The sequence below is a fragment of the Heterodontus francisci genome, chromosome 7 (assembly GCF_036365525.1).
Source record: "Heterodontus francisci isolate sHetFra1 chromosome 7, sHetFra1.hap1, whole genome shotgun sequence".
In the NCBI taxonomy this organism is placed as follows: domain Eukaryota; kingdom Metazoa; phylum Chordata; class Chondrichthyes; order Heterodontiformes; family Heterodontidae; genus Heterodontus; species Heterodontus francisci.
Window position 1 is genome coordinate 138,186,422 of NC_090377.1, and position 26,156 is coordinate 138,212,577.

General features: G+C 46.7%; 1 protein-coding gene across 1 annotated transcript in view; it reads left to right on the forward strand.

Annotated features, from left to right (window-relative positions):
- LOC137372431 (zinc finger protein 271-like) overlaps positions 1–26,156 on the forward strand; it is a 93,878-nt gene that overhangs the window by 33,101 nt on the left and 34,621 nt on the right. The gene's annotated exons all lie outside the window — the stretch shown is intronic.

Genomic DNA, 26,156 nt, shown 5'->3' on the forward strand with positions numbered 1-26,156 from the left:
AGTCATACTCACAGAATCATACCTTGCAGACAATGTCCCAGACATTAAAATCCCCATCCCTGGGTATGTCTTCTCACAGCGGCAAGACAAACCCACCAGAGGTGGTGGCACGGTGGTATACAGTCAGGTGTGAGTTGCCCTGGGAGTCCTCAATATTGACTGTGGACCCCATGAAGTCTCATGGCATCAGGTCGAACATGGGCAAGGCAACCTCCAGCTGATTATCACCTACCGCCCCCCTCGGCTGATGAATCTGTGCTTCTCCGTGTTGAACACCAATTGGAACAAGATTGAGGGTAGCAAGGGCACAGAAAGTACTCTGGGTGGGGGATTCAATGTCCATCACCAAGTGTGGTTTGGTAGCATTACTACTGAACGAGCTGGCCAAGTCTTAAAGGACATAGCTGCTAGACTGGGTCTGCGGCAGGGGGTGAGGGAACCAACAAGAGGGACAAACCTACCTGATCTCGTCCTCACCAATCGACCTGCTGCAGATACATCTGTCCATGACGGTATTGGTGAAGTGTTCACCGCACAGTCCTTGTGGAGACAAAGTCCCATCTTCATAATGAGAATACCCTCCATCGTGTTGTGTGGCACTACCACCATGCTAAATGGGATAGATTTTGAACAGATCAGGCAATGCAAAACTGGGCATCCAAGAGGCACTGTGGGCCATCAGCAGCAAAATTGTATTCAACCACAATCTGTAACCTCATGACCCGGCATATCTACCATTACCATCAAGCCGAGGACCAACCCTGGTTCAATGAAGAGTGCAGGAGCAGCACCAGACATACCTCAAAATGAGGTGTCAGCCTGGTGAAGCTACAACACGGGACTACTTGCACGCCAAACAGCAGAAGCAGTATGCAATAGACAGAGCTGAGCAATCTCACAACCAATGGGTCAGATCCAAGCTCTGCAGTCCTGCCACATCCAGTCGTGGATGGTGGTGGACAATTAACCAACTAACTAGAGGAGGAGGCTCCACAATGATGGGGCAGAAGCATATCAGTGCAAAAGATAAGGCTGAAATATTTTCATCCATCTTCAGCCAGAAGTGTCGAGTGGATGATCCATCTCGGCCTCCCCCTGAGGTCCCCAACATCACATATGCCAGTCTTCAACCAATCCAATTCGGGAAGCGGCTGAAGGCACTGGATACTGCAAAGGCTATGGGTTCTGACAACATTCTGGCAATAGTACTGAAGACTTGTGCTCCAGAACTTGCCGCGCCCCTAGCGACGCTGTTCCAGTACAGCTACAACACTGACATCTACCCAGCAATTTGGAAAATTGCCCAGGTATATACGATGCACAAAAATCAGGACATGTCCAACCCGGCCAATTACCGCCCTATCAGTCTACTTTCGATCATCAGCAAAGTGATGGAAGGGGTCGTTGACAGTGCTATAAAGCAGCACTTGCTTAGCAATTATCTGTTCATTGATGCTCAGTTTGGGTTCCGCCAGGGCCACTCAGCTCCTGACCTCATTACAGCCTTGGTTCAAACATGGACAAAAGAGCTGAACTCCGGAGGTGAGGTGAGAGTGACTGCCCTTGATATCAAGGCAGCATTTGACCGGGTGTGGCATTAAGGACCCATAGCAAAACCTGAGTCAATGGGAAGCAGGCGGAAAACTCTCCACTGGTTGGAATCGTACCTAGCAGAAAGGAAGATGGTTGCGGTTTTTGGAGGTCAATCATCTCAGTTCCATCACTGCAGGGTAGAGTCCTAGGCCCAACCAGCTGCTTCATCAATGACCTTCCCTCCATCATAATGTCATATGTGGGGATGTTTGATGATTGCGCAATGTCAATATGCAGCATGACCTGGACAATATCCAGGCTTGGGCTGATAAGTAACATTCACACCAAACAAGTGCCAGGAATGATCATTTCAAACAAGAGAGACTCTGATCATCTCCCCTGATGTTCAATGGCATTACAATTGTTGAATCTCCCATTGTCAATATCCTTGGGGATACCACTGAGATGTACAAAATTATGAGGGGCCTAGAGTAGACTAAAGGAGAGGTCAATTACCAGGGGGCACAGATTTAAGGTAATTGATAGATGAATTAGAGGGGACATGAGGAAAAACTTTTTCACCCAGAGGATGGTGGGTGTCTGGAATTCACAATCCAGAACGGTGGTGGAGGCAGAAACCTTCAACTCATTTAAAAGGTACTTGGACATGCACCTGAAGTGCTGTAACCTGCAAGGCTACAGACCAAGTGCTGGAAGAAGGGATTTGATTGGGCGGCTAGTTATTTTTCAGAGGTCGCGAACACGATAGGCTGAATGGCCTCTTTCTGTGCCATAACCTTTCTATGGTTCTGTAGATCTTTTGACCAGAAGCTGAACTGGACTAGCCACATAAATGCTGTGGCTCCAAGAGCAGGTCAGAGGCTGGGAATTTTGAAGCAAGTAACCTCCTGTCTCCCCAAAGCTTGGTCACCATCGACCAGGCACAAGTCAGGAGTGTGATCGAATACTCTCCACTTGCCTGGGTGAGTGCAGCTCCAGCAACTCTCAAGAAGGTTGACACCATCTAGGATAAAGCAGCCCACTTGATTGGCACCCCATCCACCATCTTCAACATTCACTCCCTGCACCACAGACAGGCAGCGGCAGCAGTGTGTAACATCTACAAGGATGCACTGCAGCAACTCACCCAGGCTGCTTCGACAGCACCTTCCAAATTTGTGACCTCTACCACCTAGAAGGACTTGGAACTATATGGCCATTCCTTCACTGTTCCTGGGTCAAAATCCTGGAGCTCCTTTCTGAACAGCACCGTTGGTGTATCTACACCCCAAGGACTGCAGCAGTTCAAGAAGGCAGCTCACCACCACCTTCTCGAGGTTAATTAGGGATGGGCAATAAATGCTGGCTTAGCCAGCGCCACCCACATCCCACGAACGAATAAAAAAAAAACTCATTTGGTACTAGGTCTCCGCACAATCTCCTTTGCTCCAAGGAGAACCTCCGCAGCTTCTCCAGTACCTTCATATCTTTCCTAAAGTGGACCAGAACTGGATGCAGTACTCTAGTTGTGGCCTCACCAGAACTTTATAAAGATTAAACATAACTTCCTTGCTTTTGCATTCAATATCTCTATTTGCTTTTTGCAAACTATTTTCTCAATATGTCCTTCCACCTTCAATAATCTATGCACTTGAATCCCCAGGTTCCTCTGTCCATGCACACTGTTTAGAACTATGCCATTAAGTATATAATTACCTTTCCCATCCCTTCTGCCAGAATGCATCATCTGCATTAATGAGCATCGTATTCCCTGGAATTTGGATGATAAAGAGGTGATTTGATCCAAGTTTTCCAGGTATTGCAACTGATTGGAAATAGTTTCTCTCTACCTACTCTATCGTTGGGGAATTTTTAAAAATTCTTTCATGGGATCTGGGTGTCACTGGCAAGATCATCATTTGTGCCCATCCCTAATTGCCCTTGACAACTGAATGGCTTACTAAGCTGTTTCAGAGGGCCGTTAAGAGTATGGGCCTGGAGTCACATGTCAGCCAGACCAGGTTAGGACAGCAGATTTCCTTCCCTCAAGGATATTAGTGAACCAGATGGGTTTTTACAACAATCAATGATAGTTTCATGACACCATTAGCACTGAGACTAACTTTCAATTCCAGTTTTTAAATTAATTACTTGAATTTAAAGCGTGGTGGGATTCGAACCTGTTTCCCCAGGGCATTTGCCTGGGCCTTTGGATTACTAGTCCAGTGACGTAACCACGACACCACTGCCTCCCCTTGTCCAAAACATAAAGCCAGACCTTTCATTAATCCACCCCGGGCCCTGCAAACCCGAGCATTAATCCGCCCCGGGCCCTGTAAACCCGAGAATGAATCCACCTCTGGTCCCCGTATACAATCTATATTAATGACAGATGAAGAGACCGAGAGTAATGTATCTAGGTTTGCTGACAGTACAAAGCTAGGTGGGAATGTAAGCTGTGAGGAGGACACAAAGATATAGAAAGGTTAAGTGAGTGGGCAATAAAGTGGCAGATGGAGTATAACGTGGGGAAGTGTGAGATTATTTACATTGGTCGTAAGAATAGAAAAGTGGAATTTTTTAAAAAGGTGTTGATCTTGTCAATATTGATGTTCGAAGAGACTTGGGTGTACTTGTACAAGAACATAAAAAGTTAGCATGCAGGTACAGCGAGCAATTGGGAAGGCAAATGGCAATTGGGTCTTTATTGCAAGCAGATTGGAGTCCAAGATTAAAGACGTCTTGCTACAATTGTACGGGATTTGGTGAGACCGCACCTGGAATAATTTATTCGTTTCATGGGATGTGGGCGCCAGTGCCAAGGCTGGCATTTGTTACCCATCTCCAAGTGCCCTTGAGAAGGTGGTGTTGAGCTGCCTACTTGAACCGCTGCAATCAATGTGTTGTAGGTACATCCGCTGTGCTGTTTGGAAGGGAGTTGCAGAAGTTTGATCCAGCGACAGTGAAGGAATGGCGGTACATTTACAAGTCAGGATGGTGTGTGGCTTGGAAGGGAACTTGCAGGTGGTGATGCTCCCATGCATCTGCTGTCCTTATGGGTGGAAGTGGTCGTCCTTATAGGTGGAAGAGGTCGTGGGTTTAGAAGGTACTGTTGAAAGAGCCTTGGTGAGTTGCTGCAGTGCATCTTGTACAGGGTACACACTGCTGCCACTGTGCATCAGTGGTGGAGGGAGTGAACGTTAAAGGTGGTAAATGGAGTGCCGATCAAGCGGGCTGCTTTGTCCTGGATGGTGTTGAGCTTCTTGAGTGTTGTTGGAGCTGCACCCATCCAGGCAAGTGGAGAGTATTCCAATTAACTCCTGACTTATGCCTTGTAGATGATGGACAGGCTTTGGGGAGTCAGGAGGTGGGTTACTCGCCACAGAATTCCCAGCCTCTGACTTGCTCTTGCTGCCACAGTATTTATATGGCTACTCCAGTTCAGTTTCTGGTCAATGGTAATCCCCAGCATGTTGGTAGAGGGGAATTCAGTGATGCCATTGAACGTCAAATGGAGATGGTTAGATTCTCTCTTGTTGGAGATTGTGATTGCCTGGCACTTGTGTGGCACAAATGTTACTTGCCACTTATCAGCCCAAGCCTGAATGTTGTCCAGGTCTTGCTGCATCTGGACATGGAATGCTTCAGTATCTGAAGAGTCACGAGTGCAATCATCAGTGAACATCCCCACTTAAGACCTTATGTAGAGGCTTTTAATCCATTTTACATGTACAGATTTCATTCTTGGGATATGGGCATCACGAGTAAGACCAGCATATATTGTCAATCTCCAGTTGTCCATTGAGAAGGTGAGGCTGGGTCTGCTTGAACCACTGCACTGTTGCATCACACATTCCCAGGGCAGGTGTACCACGGGTTAGATACAGAGTAAAGCTCCCATCAAACAATTCCAGGACACTTTCAGGTGTGTTGCTGATGCCTTCCCAGGATGCCATCTTTCTAGGGTGCAATATACAATAGGGCACATGTACGGCCATCCTGGACCAGGAAGCAGGAGAGAATATTGTGAATTTCTGTCCTGGACTGACGGTGATGGCTTCTGTAAACTCCTTTTACAGGGTATTAGAAAGGGAGGCTTTACACACAACAAACTCAAACCAAGCATCATGATATGGTCTGACAGTCACTCGATTCATCAGGACCTGAATATCACCGGATTTGAATGTGGGAAGGAGAAAGGTTTGTCTGTTCTGTCTGTGAGAAACAATTTCAGGTATCAATGTGATTGGAAAAGCACTGAGATACATAGAATCCTGATTACCCCACACCTGGAGCACTGTGTTCAGTTCTGAGCACCACACCTTAGGAAGATATATTGGTCTTGGAGGGAGTGCAGTGTGGAATTATCTGGATGATGCATGGACTCTGAGGGTTAAATTAGGAGAGATTACTAGTTCAATGACATTACCACTATGCCACCTTCTCTCCTCAATTTCGATTTAGTTCTAGTGGGCATAGTCTAAAACTTAGAGTTGGACCTTAATCTACCACATGCTGTACAAACCCGAGCGTTAATCTACCCCTGGGCGCTGTAAATCCGAGCGTTAATCTACCCCTGGGCCCTGTAAGTCCGAGCGTTAATCCACCCCTGGATCCTGGAAACCCGAGCATTAATCCACCCCTGTGCCCTGTAAATCTGAGCATTAATCCACCCCTGGGCACTGTAAATCCGAGTATTAATTCCGTCCTGTAAAGCCGAACATTAATCCATCCTTGGGTCCTCTCAATCCACCTCTGTGTGCTGTAAACTCGAACGTTAATCCTCTCCTGGGTCATAGAAACACAAACATTAATCCATCCCTGGGCCCTGTACACAATCTATATGAATGACTTGGACAAAGAGACAGTTTGCTGATGATACGAACATAGGAATTAGGAGCAGGAGTTGGCCACTCGACCCCTCAAGCCTCCTCCGCCATTCAATATGTTCTTGGCTGAACTGATTACTCCACATTCCCACCTACCCCTAATAACCTTCCATCCCCTTGCTTATCATGAATCTATCTACTTCTGTCTTAAAATTATTCAAAGACTCTGCTTCCACTGCCTATCGAGGAAGAGAATTCCAAAAACTCACGACCCTCTGAGAGAAAATAATTCTCCTCATCTCTGTCTTAAATGGGCAACTCCTTATTTTTAAACAGTGACCCCTAGTTCTAGATTCTCCCACAAGGGGAAATATCCTTTCCACATCCACCCTGTCAAGACCCCTCAGGATCTTATGTTTCAATCAAGTCACCTCTTGCTCTTCTAAATTCCAACGGATACAAGTCTAGCCTTTCCAATCTTTCCTCGTAAGACAGCCCAACCATTCCAGGTATTGGTCTAGTACACCTTCTCTGTACTGCCTCCCATGCATTTACATCCTTCCTTAAATCAGGAGACCAGTACTGTACACAGTACTCCAGACCAGTACTGTACACAGGTCTCACCAATGCCCCATATGGCTGAAGCATAACCTCCCTACTTTTTTATTCAATTCCCCTTGTGATAAACGATAACATTCTAATAGCTTTCCTAATTACATGCTGTACCTGCATACTAACCTTTTGCGATTCATGCACTAGGACATCCAGATCCTTCTGCATCTCAGAGCTCCACAATCTCTCACCATTTAGATAATATGCTTTTTTATTCTTCCTGCCAAAGTGGACAATTTCCCACTTTCCCACTTTCCCACATTATACTCCATTTGCCAGGTCTTTGCCTACTCACTTAATCTATCTATATCCCTTTGTAGCCTCCTTATATCCTCTTCACAACTTACTTTCCAACCTATCTTTGTGTCATCGCAAATTTAGCAACCATGCTTTCGGTCCCTTCATCTAAGTCATTTACATAAATTGTAAAAAGTTGAGGCCCCAGCACAGATCCCTGTGGCACACCACTCATTAGATCTTGCCAACCAGAAAATGACCCATTTATGCCTACTCTCTGTTTCGTGTCAGCTAACCAATCTTCTCTCCATGCCAATATGTTACACCCTATGCCATGAGCTTTTATTTTCTGCAATAACCTTTGATGTGGAACTTTATCAAATGCCTTCTGGAAATCTAAGTACAATACATCCACCGGTTCCCCTTTATCCACAGCACATGTAACTCTCTCAAAGAACTCCAATAAATTGGTTAAACATGATTTCCTTTTCACAAAACCATGTTGACTCTGCCTGATTGCCTTGAATTTTTCTAAATGCCCTGCTATAACATCTTTAATAGCTTCTAGCATTTTCCCCAAGATAGATGTTAAGCTTGTAGTTTCTTGCTTTCTGTCTCCCTCCCTTTTTGAATAAAGGAGTTACATTTGCTGTTTTCCAATCTAAAGGAACCTGTCCCGAATCTAGGGAATTTTGGAAAATTAAAACAAATGCATCAACTGTCTCACTAGCCATTTCTTTTAACACCCAAGGATGAAGTCCATCAGGATCCAGGGATTGTCAGCCCGCAGCTCCAACAGTTTCTTCAGTACCACTTCCCTGGTGATTGTAATTTTCTTGAGTTCCTCCCTGCCTTCCATTTCCTGACATACAGCTAATACTGGGATGCTACTTGTATCCTCAATAGTGAAGACCAATGCAAAATATCTGTTCAATTCATCTGTCATCGCCTTATTATCCATTATTAATTCCCCAGACTCTTTTTTTTTATAGGACCAATGCTTACTTTGTTAACTCTTTTCTTTTTTAAATATCTATAGAAACACTTACTATCTGTCTTTATATTTCTAGCTATCTTTCTCTCGTACTCTAATTTTACCTTCCTTATCAATCTTTTAGTCCTTCTTTGCTGTTTTTTATATTCTGTCCAATCTCCTAACCTGCCTCCCATCTTTGCATAATTATAGGCTTTTTCTTTATGTTTGATACTATCTTTAAATATTTTAGTTCACCACGGATGGTGGGTCCCACCCTTGGAATTTTTCTTTCTTGTTGAAATGTATCTATTCTGTGTATGCTGAAATATCCCCTTAAATGTCAGCCACCGCATCTCTATTGACCTATCCCTTAACCTGATTTGCCAGATCACTTTAGCTAGCTCTGCTTTCATGCCCTCATAATTGCCCTTATTTAAGTTTAAAATACTAGTCTTGGACCCACTCTTCTCTCCCTCAAACTGAATGTAAAATTCAATCATATTGTGATTGCTGCTACCTAAGGGTGCCTTAACTATGAGGTCATTAATTATTCCTATCTCATTGCACAATACGCATTGCACATTTGGGCGGCGTAGTGGTTAGCACCGCAGCCTCACAGCTCCAGCGACCCGGGTTCAGTTCTGGGTACTGCCTGTGTGGAGTTTGCAAGTTGTCCCTCTGTCTGCGTGGGTTTCTGCCGGGTGCTCCGGTTTTCTCCCACAGCCAAAGGCTTGCAGGTTGATGGGGCAATTTACAATGGTCAATTTATCTGAGTGTAGGTAGCTGGTAGGAGAATGGTGGGGATGTAGTCGGGAATATGGGATTAATGTAAAATTCGTATAAATGTTGGTCAGCACAGACTCGGTGGGCCGAAGGGCCTGTTTGAGTGCTGTATCAATAAATAAAATAAAATACCAGGTCTAGTATAGCCTGCTCTCTGAGTTAAAAGCTTGCTCAGGTCTGCAAAAAAAAAAACCCGAACCAGAGTCCGACAGAACCACATCGACCCGAGCCCGACCTGGCCCGAGTCCTTCCATTTTTTTCCCACGCCTGACCCGACCTGACCATCAGTTCAGGGATAGAAATGGCAAGATTAGGGAACTATGGATGGTTCCATGGAACCATCGTGGATAGCACGTTTAGCGAATTGGTCACACCGCAGATTAGGATTGCTGAGGGAGAAAGGGAATGGGTGACCAAAAGGCAGAGAAAGAGCAGGAAGGCAGCACAGGTGTCCCCTGCGGTCATCTCCCTCCAAAACAGGTATACTGTTTTGGATACTGTTGAGGGAGATGGCTCACCAGGGGAAGGCAGCAGTAGCCAGGTTCATGGCACCGTGGCTGGCTCTGCAGTTCGGAAGGGCGGGAAAAAGAGTGGAAGGGCTATAGTTATCGGGGATTCGATTGTAAGGGGAGTAGATAGGCGGTTCTGTGGTCGAAAACGAGACTCCCGAATGCTATGTTGCCTCCCAGGTGCACGGGTCAGGGATGTCTCAGATCGGCTGCAGAACATTCTGAAAGGGGATGGTGAACAGCCAGTTGTCGTTGTGCACATAGGCACCAATGATATAGGTAAAAAACGGGATGAGGTCCTACAAACAGAATTTAGGGAGTTAGGAGCCAAGTTAAAAAGTAGGACCTCAGAGGTAGTAATCTCAGGATTTCTACCAGTGCCACGTGATAGTCAGAGTAGAAATGAAAGAATAGTCAGGATGAATGCGTGGCTTGAGAGATGGTGCAGGAGGGAGGGGTTCAGATTTTTGGGACATTGGGAGGTTCTGGGGGAGGTGGGACTATTACAAATTGGACGGTCTACACCTGGGCCGGACTGGAACCAATGTCCTTGGGGGTGCTTTTGCTAACGCTGTTGGGGAGGGTTTAAACGAATGTGGCAGGGGGATGGGGACCAAATGAGGAGGTCAGTGGACAGTAAGGAGGTAGTAACTAAAGCCTGTAAGGAACTAGATAATGAAGTCAGCGTGACTAAGGAAAAGAGTAGACAGGGAGCAGATGATGAACGCAAAGGGACTGGTGGTCTGAGGTGCATTTGTTTTAATGCAAGAAGTGTAGTAGGTAAGGCAGATGAACTTAGGGCCTGGATTAGTACCTGGGAGTATGATGTTATTGCTATTACTGAGACTTGGTTGAGGGAAGGGCATGATTGGCAACTAAATATCCCAGGATATCGATGCTTCCGGCGGGATAGAGAGGGAGGTAAAAGGGGTGGAGGAGTTGCATTACTGGTCAAAGAGGATATCACAGCTGTGCTGAAGGAGGGCACTATGGAAGACTCGAGCAGTGAGGCAATATGGGCAGAACTCTGAAATAGGAAGGGTGCGGTAACAATGTCGGGGCTACAGGCTACTACAGGCCTCCCAACAGCGAGCGTGAGATCGAGGTACAAATATGTAAACAGATTATGGAAAGATGTAGGAGCAACAGGGTGGTGGTGATAGGAGATTTTAATTTTCCCAACATTGACTGGGATTCACTTAGTGTTAGAGGTCCAGATGGAGCAGAATTTGTAAGGAGCATCCAGGAGGGTTTTCTAGAGCAGTATGTAAATAGTCCAACTCGGGAAGGGGCCATACTGGACCTGGTGTTGGGGAATGAGCCCGGCCAGGTGGTTGAAGTTTCAGTAGGGGACTACTTTGGGAATAGTGATCACAATTCCGTAAGTTTTAGAATACTCATGGACAAAGACGAGAGTGGTCCCAAAGGAAGAGTGCTAAATTGGGGGAAGGCCAACTATACCAAAATTCGGCAGGAGCTGGGGAATGTAGATTGGGAGCAGCTGTTTGAAGGTAAATCCACATTTGATATGTGGGAGGCTTTTAAAGAGAGGTTGATTAGCGTGCAGGAGAGACATGTTCCTGTGAAAATGAGGGATAGAAATGGCAAGATTAGGGAACCATGGATGACAGGTGAAATTGTGAGACTAGCTAAGAGGAAAAAGGAAGCATACATAAGGTCTAGGAGGCTGAAGAAAGACGAAGCTTTGAAAGAACATCGGGAATGTAGGACCAATCTGAAACGAGGAATCAAGAGGGCTAAAAGGGGTCATGAAATATCTTAAGCAAACAAGGTTAAGGAAAATCCCAAAGCCTTTTATTCATATATAAGGAGCAAGAGGGTAACTAGAGAAAGGATTGGCCCACTCAAGGACAAAGGAGGAAAGTTATGCGTGGAGTCAGAGAAAATGGGTGGGATTCTAAACGAGTACTTTGCATCGGTATTCACCGAGGAGAGGGACATGACGGATGTTGAGGTTAGGGACAGATGTTTGATTACTCTAGGTCAAGTCGGCATAAGGAGGGAGGAAGTGTTGGGTATTCTAAAAGGCATTAAGGTGGACAAGTCCCCAGGTCCGGATGGGATCTATCCCAGGTTACTGAGGGAAGCGAGAGAGGAAATAGCTGGGGCCTTAACAGATATCTTTGCAGCATCCTTAAACACGGGTGAGGTCCCGGAGGACTGGAGAATTGCTAATGTTGTCCCCTTGTTTAAGAAGGGTAGCAGGGAAAATCCAGGTAATTATAGACCGGTGAGCCTGACGTCAGTGGTAGGGAAGCTGCTGGAGAAGATACTGAGGGATAGGATCTATTCCCATTTGGAAGAAAATGGGCTTATCAGTGATGGGCAACATGGTTTTGTGCAGGGAAGGTCATGTCTTACCAACCTAATAGAATTTTTTGAGGAAGTGACAAAGTTGATTGATGAAGGAAGGGCTGTCGATGTCATATACATGGACTTCAGTAAGGCGTTTGATAAGGTTCCCCATGGTAGGCTGATGGAGAAAGTGAAGTCGCATGGGGTCCAGGGTGTACTAGCTAGATGGATAAAGAACTGGCTGGGCAACAGGAGACGGAGAGTAGCAGTGGAAGGGAGTTTCTCAAAATGGGGACGTGTGACCAGTGGTGTTCCACAGGGATCCGTGCTGGGACCACTGTTGTTACTGATATACATAAATGATTTGGAGGAAGGTATAGGTGGTCTGATTAGCAAGTTTGCAGACGACACTAAGATTGGTGGAGTAGCAGATAGTGAAGGGGACTGTCAGACATTACAGCAGAATATAAATAGATTGGAGAGTTGGGCAGAGAAATGGCAGATGGAGTTCAATCAGGGCAAATGCGAGGTGATGCATTTTGGAAGATCCAATTCAAGAGTGAATTATCCAGTAAATGGAAAAGTCCTGGGGAAAATTGATGTACAGAGAGATTTGGGTGTTCAGGTCCATTGTTCCCTGAAGGTGGCAACGCAGGTCAATAGAGTGGTCAAGAAGGCATATGGCATGCTTTCCTTCATCGGACGGGGTATTGAGTACAAGAGTTGGCAGGTCATGTTTCAGTTGTATAGGACTTTGGTTCGGCCACATTTGGAATACTGCGTGCAGTTCTGGTCGCCACATTACCAAAAGGATGTAGATGCTTTGGAGAGGGTGCAGAGGAGGTTCACCAGGATGTTGCCTGGTACGGAGGGCGCTAGCTATGAAGAGAGGTTGAGCAGATTAGGATTATTTTCATTAGAAAGACGAAGGTTGAGGGGCGGACCTGATTGAGGTGTACAAAATCATGAGAGGTATAGACAGGGTGGATAGCAAGAAGCTTTTTCCCAGAGCAGGGGATTCAATTACTAGGTGTCACGAGTTCAAAGTGAGAGGGGTAACGTTTAGGGGGGATATGCATGGAAAGTTCTTTACGCAGAGGGTGGTGGGTCCCTGGAACGCGTTGCCAGCGGAGGTGGTAGACATGGGCACGATAGCGTCTTTTAAGATGTATCTAGACAGATACATGAATGGGCAGGAAGCAAAGAGATACAGACCCTTAGAAAATAGGCGACATGTTTAGATAGAGGATCTGGATCGGCGCAGGCTTGGAGGGCCAAAGGGCCTGTTCCTGTGCTGTAATTTTCTTTGTTCTTTGAGCGGCAAACACCTACTGCAGACATGGTTGCCCTGGATGGCATCCAGGAACTCCCACATGGGTGACACATCCCCTGTCCTGCCATCCTTGATCTGTTTTCATTAATTATTTTATTCAATTATTTATTTTCCCTTTTTTAAAAATATATTTTATTAAGCTTACCACTAGTTCCTTTACTATTTTAAACGTTAGGATTAGAATGGACCTTAATCACGTACCAGATACTCACCAAACAGATAGTTTCTTCCCTGCTCTCTCTGTTGATTGTGACGTCACTCTGTCACTTTTCCATTTTTCCCCTGCACCGCTCTTCGGGCTGTGCTGCTCTCTCTTGTCTCCGACTCTGTGATTTGGCGCGATTTATAAACCTCTGTTCCTCGATACAAAGTTAGGTGGAAGTATAAGCTATGAGGAAGCTGCAGAAAGATTTAGACAGATTAAGTGAGTGGGCAACAACATGGACGATGGAGTATAATGTGAGGAAGTGTGAGGTTATGAACTTTGGTTGTAAGAATAGAGAAACAAAATACTTTTAAACTTATCACTGTTGATGTTCAGAGACACTTCGGTGTACTTGTTCAAGGAACACAAGGTTAGCATGCAGGTACAGTAAGCAATTAGGAAGACACGTTGGCCTTTATTACCAGGGGCTTGGAGTACAAATTTAAAGACGTCACCAACAATTGTATAGGGCTTTGGTGGGACCACACTTGGAATGAAAAAGTCATTTCATGGGATGTGGGCTTTGTTGGCAAAGACAGCATTTGTTGCCCATCCCTAAATTGCCCTCGAGAAGGTGATGGTTAGCTGCCTTCTTGAACCGCTGCAATCCTTGTGTTATATGTATACGCACAGTGCTGTTAAGAAGGGAGTTCCAGGATTTTGATCCAGCGACAGTGAAGGAACGACAATATAAATGCGTCTGCTGTCCTTGTTCTTCTAGGTGGTAGAGGTCTCAGGTTTGGAAGATGCTGTTGAAGGAGACCTGATGAGTTGCTGAAGTGCATCTTGTAGATGGCACATGCTGCTGCTGTTGTGTGTCAGTGGTGGAGGGAGTGAATGCTTAAGGTGGTGGATGGGGTCCAATCAAGTGGGCTGCTTTGTCCAGGGTGGTGTTGAGCTTCCTGAGTGTTGTTGGAGCAGCATCCATCCAGGCAAGTGGAGAGTATTCCATCACACGCCTGACTTGTGCCTTGTAGATAGTGAACAGGCTTTGGGGAGTCAGGAGGTGGGTTACTTGCCGCAGGATTCCTAGCCTCTGACTTGCTCTTGTAGCCACAGTATTTATGTGGCTGGTCCAGTTCAGTTTCTGGTCAATGGTAACCCCCAGACTTTTGATGGGGGATTCAGCGATTGTAATGCCGTTGACTGTTAAGGGGAGATGGTTAGATTCTCTCGTTGCCGATTGTCATTGCCTGGCACATGTGTGGCACAAATCTTTCTTGTCACTTATCAGCCCAAGCCTGAATGTTGCCCAGGTTGTGCTGCATCTGGACACAGACTGCTTCGGTATCTGAGGAGTTGCGAATGGTGCTGAACATTGTGCAATCAGTGAACATCCCCACTTCTGACCTTATGATGGAGGGAAGGTCATTATTGATGAAACAGCTTCAGATGGTTGGGCGTAGGGCGCTACCCTGAGGAACTCCTGCAGTGATGTACTCGGACTGAGATGATTGACCTCCAGCAACCGCAACCATCTTCCTTTTGCGCTAGGTATGACTCCAACCAGCGGAGAGTTTTCCTCCAATTTCCAGTGACTTCAGTTTGTCTAGGGCTTCTCGAAGCTACCCTTTTTTTAGTTTTAGTTTAGAGATACAGCACTGAAACAGGCCCTTCGGCCCACCGAGTCTGTGCCGACCATCAACCACCCATTTATACTAATCCTATATTTCTACTACATCCCCACCTGTCCCTATATTTCCCTACCACCTACCTATACTAGGGGCAATTGCTAATGGCCAATTTACCTATCAACCTGCAAGTCTTTGGCATGTGGAAGGAAACCGGAGCACCCGGAGAAAACCCACGCAGACACAGGGAGAACTTGCAAACTCCACACAGGCAGTACCCAGAATTGAACCCGGGTCGCTGGAGCTGTGAGGCTGCGGTGCTAACCACTGCGCCACTGTGCCGCCCTTGGTCAAATGCTGCCTTGGTATAAAGAGCATTGTTTCTTACCTCACTTCTTCAGTTCAGCTCTTTTGTCCATGTTTGGACCAAAACAGTAATGAGGTCTGGCAGAACCCAAAGTGAGCATCAGTGAGCAGGTTATTACTGTTTAAGTGCAACTTGATCGCACTGTCGACAACACCTTCCATCACTTTGCTGATGATAGAGAGTGGACTGGTGGGATAGTAATTGGCCGGATTGGATTTGACCTGCCTTTTGCGGACGGGACGGATTGGGATAATTTTCTGCATTGTCGGGTACATGCCAGTGTGCAATTTTGGCCTCCATATTTAAAGGATATACTTGCATTGAAGGCAGTATAATGAAGGTTCACTAGATTGGTCCCTGGGCTTTAAATTCCACCAGCTACCATGGTGGGATTTGAACCCGTGTCGTCAGGATATTAGCCTGGGCTTTTAGATTACTAGTTCTTTGACATTATCGCTATGTCACCACCTCCATCTCGGGCCCTGTAAACCCAAGCATTAGTCCACCCCTCAGCCCTGTAAACCCAAGCATTAATCCACCCCTGTTGTGCATACACAGAATTACAGTGAGAAACTTGGTCATTCTGCCCCACTAGCTTGTGCACACGAACCTACACCCAATCTAATTACCTCATCTCATCCTGCCCCATATCCTTCCATTCCCTTCTCCCCCTAAATGTATTGAGCCTCCCCTAAAACACATCATTGCTATCTACTTCAACCACTCCACATGGCAGTGAGTTCCACATTCTCACCACTGAGTAGAGAGATTCCTACTAAGTTCTCTATTTGACCTGGTAATATTTGTCTTATATTGCTGCCCCCTTTATTTATTTTATTTTATTTATTTAGAGATACAGCACTGAAACAGGCCCTTCAGCCCACCGAGTCTGTGCCGACCAACAACCACCCATTTATACGAACCCAACAGTAATCCCACCTACCTACACTAGGGGCAATTTACAACAGCCAATTTGCCTATCACCTGCAAGTCTTTAGCTGTGGGAGGAAACCGGAGCACCCGACGAAAACCCAAGCAGTCACAGGGAGAACTTGCAAACTCCGCAGTACCCAGAATCGAACCCGGGTCCCTGGAGCTGTGAGGCTGCGGTGCTAACCACTGCGCCACTGTGCCGCCCTTGTTCTGGCTCATTGATGATTTTAAAGACCTCTAGCAGATCTCCTAGTCTACTGTTTTCCAGAGAAAGGAGCCCAGCCTGCTCCATTTTGCTGGATAGTAGCATCCTCTGTGGCGACATCTTTATAAATCTATTCTGCACTTTCTTCAGTGCTTCAATATCCTTTTTTAATATGGAGACCAGAACTGCTCACAGTCCTTCTAAGTGAGGTTGTCTATAAATTTAACACTTCCTCCCTGCTGTTGTATTGTATTTCTCTAGAAAAGAACATCAGCTCTTTCTTTGCTCACTTATTGACTTGTTGCTCCTTTTAGTGATTTATGTGGCTTTGTTCCCAGACCTGTCTGCTCCATTTAATTTCTTACATTCGAACCAATAACTGGCCTCCTTATTTCTGCTCCCAAAATGAACCAGCTCGCATTTCACTGTGTTGAATTTCATTTCCCATTGATCTGTCCAGTCTGCCAGCCTGTTTATGTCTTCCTGGATTTCAGTGCATTCCTCCACATTATTAGTTGTACCACCCAATTTGGTGTAATCTGCAAATTGTGAAAACATCCCTCTTAATCCCTGAGTCCAAATGTGGATTAAGAACAGAAGTCCTATTGTGCTTTGTAGCTTGGTTGATGGCCCGGGCATTCTGTCATTTGTACAATTTATTTTATTTCATTCATCGCCCCTCCAGCCTCAGTCTGCATGGGATGAGACAAAAATAATCATCCATTCAACAATTGGAGCTTTCAATACCAGACTAATTACCCAGGACACCCCGTGGGTCAGAAAGTCCCCTATCAACGACTGCAGGGGTCCAGTGCACCGGCGCGGGATTGAACTGTACTCTGAGCATGAGCAGTGTGGATGGTGGAGATAGACTGAGGGGGATCAGGCAGCTCGGGAGTTGGGAGGTGATTGTAGGCACAGGAGGAATTGGAACCATGGGTGGGCTGTGAATCTTCACAAATACCTGGGGTCGGCCTGAGGCCCCGCATACGAGGCTAAAGGCCCTGTGTTTAGCCCGTGGTGACAGGCCCAGGGGAGCGGGGCACTGACCACATCTTCAGTAGGGTGGGGTCAAGGCGCTTGTGTTGCCATCTTGGTCAGTGCACAGAGTATGAGCGGTGCTTTAGGGTCTCTATTCCCAACCAGGTCCTAGTGTCCGGAAGAAGGAGCATTCTGGGCAACAGAGTTTTAAGCAGCTTCACCCACTCGTAGGCTACATGTGATGTTTCCAGCCTAGAGGAGTCCATGGGCCATGTATATATTTAGTGTGAGAGGTTGCAATCACTGTCCAGTTACCTGAAGGGGCTGCTCCTCAACTTTTACATAAGAACATAAGAAATAGGAGCAGGGGTAGGCCATTCGACACCTCAAGCCTGCCCTGCCATTCAATAAGATCATGGCTGATCTGCCCCAGACCTCAACTCCTCTTACTTGCCAGCTCTTCATAGCCCTCAACTCTCTGACTCCCCTCAATTCCTTCCAATTTAGCCCCAGGCTCCTAATCTTTGGTCACTTGGTGTGGCGGAGGTTGGGTAAGTTGGAGGATCATCTCCTGGACCTGCTCTTGGATCTGGTTAAAACAGCACTCTGTAGGTCCAGGATGTGCAGGGTGCATGTTGGGGCTGGGGGTGTTACTCTGGCTGCTGACCTCTCTTCCATAGTTTTGTCCATGCCCGGAGGCCCTGGCGAAGGAGATATTGTCAATGGATTAGTAACCCAGAGACCCAGGGTATTTCTCTGGGGACATGGGTTCGAATCCCACCACAGCAGAAGGTGGAATTTGAATTCAATCAATAAATCTGGAATTAAAAGCTAGTCTAATGATGGCCATGAAACCATTGTCGATTGTTGTAAAAACCCATCTGGTTCACTAATGTCCTTTAGGGAAGAAAATCTGCTGTCCTTACCTGGTCTGGCCTACATGTGACTCCAAAGCCACAGCAATGTGGTTAACTCTTAAATGCCCTCTGAAATGGCTGAGCAAGCCACTGAGTTGTATCTAACTGCTATGAAGTCAATAAAACAGAATGAAAACGGACAGACCACCCGGCATCGACCTAAAACCGGAAATGACAATGGCAAATCCAACCCTGTCGACCCTGCAGAACTACTCCTTGCTAACATCTGGGGGCTTGTGCCAAAGTTGGGAGAGCTGTCCCACAGACTAGTCAAGCAACAGCCTGACATAGTCATACTCACGAAATCATACCTGACAATGTCCCAGACACTGCCATCACCATCCCTGGGTATGTCCTGTCCCACGGCAGGACAGACCCAGCAGAGGTGGCGGCACAGTGGTATACAGTAGGGAGGGAGTTGCCCTGGGAGTCCTCAAAATCGACTCCAGACCCCGTGTAGTCTCGTGGCATCAGATCAAACATGGGCAAGGAAACCTCCTGCTGATTACCACCTACCACCCTCCCTCAGCTGGCGCAGTGGTTAGCACCGCAGCCTCACAGCTCCAGCGACCCGGGTTCAATTCTGGGTACTGCCTGTGTGGAGTTTTCAAGTTCTCCCTATGTCTGCGTGGGTTTTCTCCGGGTGCTCCGGTTTCCTCCCACAAGCCAAAAGACTTGCAGGTTGGGAGGTAAATTGGCCATTATAAATTGCCACTAGTATAGGTAGGTGGTAGGGAAATGTCAGGACAGGTGGGGATGTGGTAGGAATATGGGATTAGTGTAGGATTAGTATAAATGGGTGGTTGATGGTCGGCACAGACTCTGTGGGCTGAAGGGCCTGTTTCAGTGCTGTATCTCTAAACATAAACAATCAGTACTCCTTCCATGTTGATCACCACCTGGAGGAAGCACTGAGGGTGGTAAGGATGCAGAATATACTCTGGGTGGGGACTTCAATGTCCATCACCAAGAGTGGCTTGGTAGCACCACGACGGACCAAGTTGGCCAAGTCCTAAAGGACATAGCTATTAGACTGGGCGTGCAGAGGGTGGTGTGGGAAAAACATACTAGACCTCATCCTCACCAATCTACCTGTCGCAGATGCATCTGTCCATGACAGTATTGGTAGGAGTGACCACTGCACAGTCCTTGTGGAGACGAAGTGCTGTCTGCACATTGAAGATACCCTCCATCCTGTTGTGTGGTACTATAAGTCTTACGAGGAAAGGCTGAACATTCTAGGCCTCTTCTCATTAGAAAGGAGAAGGATGAGGGGTGACATGATAGAGGTTTATAAGATGATCAGGGGAATAGATAGGGTAGACAGTCAGAAACTTTTTCCCCGGGTGGAGCAAAGCGTTACAAGGGGTCATAAATTTAAGGTGAAGGGTGGGAGATATAAGGGGGATGTCAGGGGAAGGTTCTTTACCCAGAGAGTGGTCGAGGCATGGAATGCCTTGCCCGGGGAAGTTGTTGAGTCAGAAACTTTAGGGACTTTCAGAAGGCTTTTGGATAGGTATATGGATAAAGGAGAATGATGGGGTATAGATTAAATTGTCCTTGACAGAGGACAAAGGATCGGCACAACATTGTGGGCCGAAGGGCCTGTTCTGTGCTGTATGTTCTATGTTCTATGTTCTATGTACCACCATGCTAAATGGGATAGATTTTGAACAGATCTAGCAATGCAAAACTGGGCATCCAGCAGTAGCAGAATTGTACTCAACCTCAATCTGTAACCTCATGGCCCAGCATATTCCCCACTCTACCATTACCATCAAGCCAGGAGGCTAATCCTGGTTCAGTGAAGAGTGCAGGAGCAGCACCAGGCATGCCTCAAAATGAGGTGTCAACCTAGTTAAGTTACAACACAGGACTACTTGCGAGCTAAACTGCGTGAGCAGCATGCGATAGACTGAGCTAAGCGATCCCATAACCAAAGGATCAGATCTAAGCTCTGCAGTCCTGCCACATCCAGCCATGAATCGTGGTGGACAATTAAACAACTAACTGGAGGAGGTAGCTCCACAAATATCCCCATCCTCAATGATGGGAGAGCACAGCACATCAGTGCAAAAGGTAAGGCTAAAGCATTTGCAACAATCTTCAGCCAGAAGTGCCGAGTTGATGATCCATCTCGTCCTCCTCCTGAGGTCCCCAGCATCCCAGATGCCAGATTTCAGCCAATTTGATTTACTCGACATGATATCAAGAAACGACTGAAGGCACTGGACGTAGCAAAGGCTATGGATCCTGACAGCATTCCGGCAATAGTCCTGAAGACTTGTGCTCCAGAACTTGACGTGCCCCTAGTCAAGATGTTCCAGTACAGCTACAACACTGGTATCTACACAGCAATGTGGAAAATTGCCCAGATATGTCCTGTACACAAAAAGTAGGACAAGTCCAACCCGGCCAATTACTACCCCATCAGTCTACTCTCAGTCTTCAGTAAAGTGATGGAAGGTCATCGACAGCGCTATCAAGCGGCCAGCACTTGCTCAGCAATAACCTGCTCAATGACGTTCAGTTTGCGTTCCATCAGGGCCACTCAGCTCCTGACCTCATTACAGCCTTGCTTCAAACATGGACAAAAGAGCTGAACTCAAGAGGTGAGGTGAGAGTGACTGCCCTTGATATCAAGGCAACATTTGACCGAGTACGGCATCAAGGAGCCCCAGCAAAACTGAAGTCAATGGGAATTAGGGGGAAAACCCTCTGCTAGTTGGAGTCATACCTAGTGCAAAGGAAGATGGTTGTGGTTGTTGGAGGTCAATCATCTCAGCTCCAGGACATCACAGCAGGAGTTCCTCAGGGTAGTGTCCTAAGCCCAACCATCTTCAGCTGCTTCATCAAACACCTTCCTTCAATCATAAAATCAAAAGTGGGGATGTTTGCTGATGATTGTGCAATGTTCAACACCATTCACGACTCATCAGATTCTGAAGCAGTCAGTGCAGAAATGCAGCAAGACCTGGACAATATCCAGGCTTGGGCTGATAAGTGGCAAGTAACATTCACGCCACACAAGTGCCAGGCAATGACCATCTCCAACAAGAGAGAATCTAACCATCTGCCCTTGACATTCAAAGGCATTACGATCGCTGAATTCCCCCACTATCAACATCCTGGGGGTTACCATTGACCAGAAACTGAACTGGAGTCGCCTTATAAATGCTGTGGCAACAAGAGCAGGTCAGAGGCTAGAAATATTGCGGCGAGTAACTCACCACCTGACTCCCCAAAGCCTGTCCACCATCTACAAGGCACAAGTCAAATGTGTGATGGAATACTCTGCACTTGCCTGGATGAGAAGGCAAAGAGAGGCCTTTAGCAAATACAAGGAGAGAAAAGCAACGGAAGCATTAGTGGAGTACAGAAAATGTAGGATGGAGCATAAGAAAAATTAGGAGAGCAAAGAAGGGATATGAGAAAGCTCTGGCTGGTAAAAGTAGGGAAAATCCCAAGATATTCTATAAGTATATTAATGGGAAGAGGATAACCAGGGAAAGAGTAGGACCCATTTGGGACCAAGGGTGAAATCTGTGGGTGGAGCCAGAGGACATTTTATTTTTTTTACTTATTTAGAGATACAGCACTGAAACAGGCCCTTCGGCCCACCGAGTCTGTGCCGACCATCAACCACCCAATTATACTAATCCTACACTAATCTCATATCCCTTCCACATCCCCACCTGTCCCTATATTCCCCTACCACCTACCTATACTTGGGGCAATTTATAATGGCCAATTTACCTATCAACCTTCAAGTCTTTTGGTGGTGTCAGGAAACTGGAGTACCCGGCGAAAACTCACGCAGACACAGGGAGAACTTGCAAACTCCACACAGGCAGTACCCAGAATTGAACCCGGGTCACTGGAGCTGTGAGGCTGCGGTGCTAACCACTGCGCCACTGTGCCGCCCAAATTGATAGGGTGTTGAACGAATACTTTACATCTGTCTTCACCCAAGAGAATGAGCATGTAGATATGGAACTCGGAGAGAGACTGTGAGGTTCTTGAGAAAATTGTCATAGGGAGTGACAAGGTATTGGAGGATTTGGCAGGCTTAAAAGTGGACAAATCTCCAGGTCCAGATGATTTGTGTCCCAGGATGCTGTGGAAGGCGAGGGTGGAGATTGCAGGGGCTCTGACCCAAATTTTTAATTCCTCTCTGGCCACGGGGGAGGTGCCAGAGTCCTGGAGAACAGCTAATGTGGTCCCACTATTTAAAAAAGGTTGTCGAGATAAGCCAGGGAACTACAGATCAGTGAGTCTCACGTCAGTGGTAGGGAAACTATTGGAGAAAATTCTGAAGGAGAGAATCTATCTCCACTTGGAGAGGCAAAATTTGATTAGGAATAGTCAGCATAGCTTTGTCAGAGGGAGGTCATGCCTAACAAATTTGATTGAATTTTTTGAGCGTGTGCCCAGGTGTGTAGATGAGGATTTACATGAGATGAGCAGTTTACATGGATTTCAGCAAAGCCTTTGACAAGGTCCCACATGGGAGACTTATCAAGAAAGCAAATGCACAAGGGATACAAGGTAACTTGATAAGGTGGATTCAAAATTGGCTTAGCTGTGGGAGACAGAGAGTGATGACAGACGGCTGTTTTAGTGACTGGAAGCCAGTGTCCAGTGGCGTACCACAGGGATCTGTGCTGGGTCCCCTATTGTTTGTCATTTATATAAACGATATAGATGACTATGTAGGGGGTAGGATCAGTAAGTTCTCGGATGACACAAAGATTGGTCGAGTGGTTAACAGTGAGGTGGAGTGTCTGGGGTTACAGGAAGATATAGACGAGATGGTCAAATGGGCAGAAAGGTGGCAGATGGAATTTAACCCTGAAAAGTGTGAGGTGATGCACTTTGGAAGGAGTAATGTGACACGGAGGTATTCAATGAATGGACTGACACTGGGAAGTTCCGAGGAACAAAGGGACCTTGGCGTTTTTGTCCATAGATCTCTGAAGGCAGAAGGGCAGGTTATTAGGGTGGTGAAAAAGGCATATGTGACACTTGCCTTTATCAATCGAGGCATAGATTACAAAAGCAGGGAGGTAATGTTGGAGTCGTATAGAACTTAAGTGAGGCCACAGCTGGACTACTGTGTGCAATTCTGGTCGCCACATTATAGGAAGAATGTGATTGCACTGGAGGGGGTGCAGAGGCGATTCACCAGGATGTTGCCTGGGATGGAACATTTAAGCTGTGAAGAGAGGTTGGATAGGCTTGGGTTGTTTTCGCTGGAGCAGATAAGGCTGAGGGATGATCTGATCGAGGTGTACAAGATTATGAGGGGCTTGGACAGGGTGGATAGGGAGCAGCTGTTCCCCTTAGTTGAAGAGTCAGTTACGAAGGGACACAAGTTTAAGGTGAGGGGTGGGAGGTTTAAGGGGGATTTGAGGAAGAACTTTTTTACCCAGAGTGTGGTGACAGTCTGGAATGCGCTGCCTGGGAGGGTGGTAGAGGCAGGTTGCCTCACATCCTTTAAAAAGTACCTGGATGAGCACTTGGCACGTCATAACATTCAAGGCTATGGGCCAAGTGCTGGCAAATGGGATTAGGTAGACAGGTCAGGTGTATTTAATGCATCAGTGTAGACTTGATGGGCCGAAGTGCCTCTTCTGCACTGTATTATTCTGTGATGGGTGCAGCTCCAACAACACTCAAAAAGCTCGTCACCATCCAGGACAAAGCTTGATTGGGACCCCCTCCACAAACATTCACTTCCTCCACCCTGACGCACAGTTGCAACAGTATGTACCATCTGCAAGATGCACTGCAGCAATGCACCAAGGCTGCTTAAACAGCACCTTCCAAACCTGCGACCTCTACGACCTAGAAGGACAAGGGCAGCAGATGCTTGGGAACACCACCATCTGCAAGTTCCCCTCCAAGTCACACACCATCCTGACTTGGAACTATATCGCCGTTCCTTCACTGTCGCTGGGTCAATATCCTGGCTCCCTTCCTGACAGCACTGTGGATGTATCTAATTCACATGGACTGCAGCGGTTCAAGAAGGCAGCTCACCACCACCTTCTCAAGGTCAATTGGGGATGGGCAATAAATACTGTACTAGCCAGCGACACCCACATCCCATGAATGTATAAAAAAAACCTTCTGCATCTGGTGGGCAGCTGAGGGTACAGAGTGTCTCACGGACACTGATAACTTTCTGGCTTAGTTGGGAAGGTTCACTTTGGGTTAGGCACTTTACAGCCTTCTGGTCTCAACATTGGTTGGTTGGCATCCTTCCATCTATGAAAGATGATGGACACACAGCAAACAGTCCATTTAGGTGCGGTGTCTTCTCTTGGTGCACATTTGCTGATGGCTGTGAAGGCCAATCCTTGAGCATCAGGTTCTGCCACAAATAATATACATGAAGCTGCTAAGTGATGCAGTGAGCTTTTTTCAAGCGTTGATGCCTGTTGCCAAGCTGTTGCAGGAACTGTTCATCAACGTAGTGCATGCCAGTCCACAGAATGTGTGTTATTTCCCTCTTTTGTCAGTTAGTGACTCCCAACTGCGATAGTTAACATTTAGGGCCTTCGTGTCACGCTTGGACGCATCCTTGGGCACTTTGGAGCTTTGGGCACCCCACTGGTCATCTGGTCTCAGTGACCTCATCATAGTCCTTGGTATGCGACCGTCTTCCATCCTGTGGACATGTCTGATCCACCGAAGCCACCTCTGTTTGATAGTGCTGACACCCTTGGGAGCTCTGCCTGTGAGAGGACTTCTACATTTGTGTTCTTGTGCTGCCAGGATATACTCATAATGCGCCACAGACAGTGAAGATTGAAATTATTGAGCTTCTTTTCCTGGTAGCTGTAAGTTGCCCATGTTTCACAGCCATACAGCAAGGTGCTGAGAACACAATCCTTAGAAACCATCAGTTTGTTCCTAAGGGTCAGCTGGTGTTATACCATGTGTGTTTCACGAGTAGCTGCTTTCCTAATGTGTGTATCGAGCTCTGCATCAAGGGACAGATCGTCTGTCACCATGGACCCAAGGTAGCAGAATTTGCTGACCACTTCCAGTGAGCTGTTATTTAGTGTGATCAGGGGCAGAGATGCAACACATTGTCCCATGACGACGGTTTTAGTTTTAGTTTTTAGTTTTAGAGATACAGCATTGAAACAGGCCCTTCAGCCCACCGAGTCTGTGCTGACCATCAACCACCCATTTATACTAACCCTACACTAATCCCATATTCCTACCACATCCCCACCTGTCCCTATATTTCCCTACCACCTACCTATACTAAGGGCAATTGCTAATGGCCAATTAACCTATCAACCTGCATGTCTTTGGCATGTGGGAGGAAACCGGAGCACCCGGAGGAAACCCACGCAGACACAGGGAGAACTTGCAAACTCCACACAGGCAGTACCCAGAATTGACCCGGGTCGCTGGAGCTGTGAGGCTGCGGTGCTAACCACTGCGCCACTGTGCCGCCCGCACTTTCTTGACACTTATAGTCAAGGAGAACATGTGACCGGCATTGGCACCAACTAGACCCAGTCATCACAAGGAGGCGCAATCTGCCCAGTGTTCTTCACACCTGCACCTACCATAGCACAGATTGCGACACCGACCACTCTCTCATCAGCTGCAGCGTGAAGGTGTATCCTTGAAAGTTCCACAGCTGCAAACACGAGGGCCTCCCTTGCATAAGCAATGATGCCAAATACCAGCACTTCACACTGTCTCTAGAATGCTTGCTACCCATCAAAGCCATAACGGGAAGCACCGTGTCGGCATTGATGAAGTCTGGAAGTCACTAAGCTCAATCATCCATGAAGCAGCAGAAGCATCATTTGGTAAAGGCAGA